At 39.1% G+C, this 1,027-nt stretch overlaps 1 protein-coding gene across 1 annotated transcript in view; it reads right to left on the reverse strand.

Annotated features, from left to right (window-relative positions):
• Positions 1-1,027, reverse strand: part of LOC104961800 (double-strand-break repair protein rad21 homolog) — a 10,208-nt gene that overhangs the window by 6,782 nt on the left and 2,399 nt on the right. The gene's annotated exons all lie outside the window — the stretch shown is intronic.

The raw sequence follows: 1,027 nt of genomic DNA on the forward strand, positions 1-1,027 counted from the left end.
CTCTTTGCTTGTTGGGAGGGTTACTTTGTAAATGTAATCTGTTACTGATTGCTGAATACATGGCTCTGAAAGTAATCCGAATACAGTTACGCGTCTTCAATCAGATTACTTTTAGATTACTTTATTTTTCCATCACAGATGGTATGTTTTGGTGAACAGGAGACACAAAAAAGCAAAAGGAAACTAAACGTGTTTTTACTGTTTTAATTAGGGATGCACCGAATATTCGGCCACCGAAAATTATCGGCAGAAAATGGTTAAAAAGGCCCTTTCGGCTTTCATTCACCGAATGTCAGAGAACAGGGGTACGTTGATCTTACTCCGCATATTTGTCCGGGTGTTTTGATTTCAAGTGGTGGAGTAATCCCGAAGTGGTGAAAGTCTTTGCAGTTACACCCCCTCGAGAAATGTCAGCTGAACACGTTTTACAAATTGCAATCCGCTCCTCTTTCTCTGATATTTTTAAATATCTCCAAGCGGCAGACATGTTGGCTGTGAGCCAGCCGCGAGCATGGTCGCGCGCCGTGCTTGTCGCCGCGTTTTGATTACGTCATCACAACAACACGTTAGGTTACCAAACTGTATAGGTGCATTTGTTGTTGTTGAAGGCCTGGCTGTTACAGTCTTTATTTACACTATTTTGTTGTAGGCCTACTGGCCTAGATGTTTATGCAGTTTTAAAGCACCTTGGCTTTGTTCTGAATGCACTTTGTTGTAGTTATCCTACAGAGAAAATGCACTTGACTTGGAATTAATGTACTGTATGCATTCAAAAGTGCTGAATAAATGTTTTATGGACCCATAATAGTGATTATTATTTAAGTTAAGTTTTGCCATAATCATGTTTTTATCCATAATCAGGTAGCTGAACAACATTGGTAAAAAATGTATACATTATATATATATATATTTCTATTAATCATTTTCGGCCTTTCGGCATTCGGCCAACTGTTTCCTATTTTCGGTATCGGTTTCGGCCAAGAATTTTCCATTCGGTGCACCCCTAGTCATAACGATGTTTTGTCTT

Source organism: Notothenia coriiceps, unplaced genomic scaffold, assembly GCF_000735185.1.
Source record: "Notothenia coriiceps isolate Sejong01 unplaced genomic scaffold, NC01 NC01_scaffold00033780, whole genome shotgun sequence".
Classification (NCBI taxonomy): domain Eukaryota; kingdom Metazoa; phylum Chordata; class Actinopteri; order Perciformes; family Nototheniidae; genus Notothenia; species Notothenia coriiceps.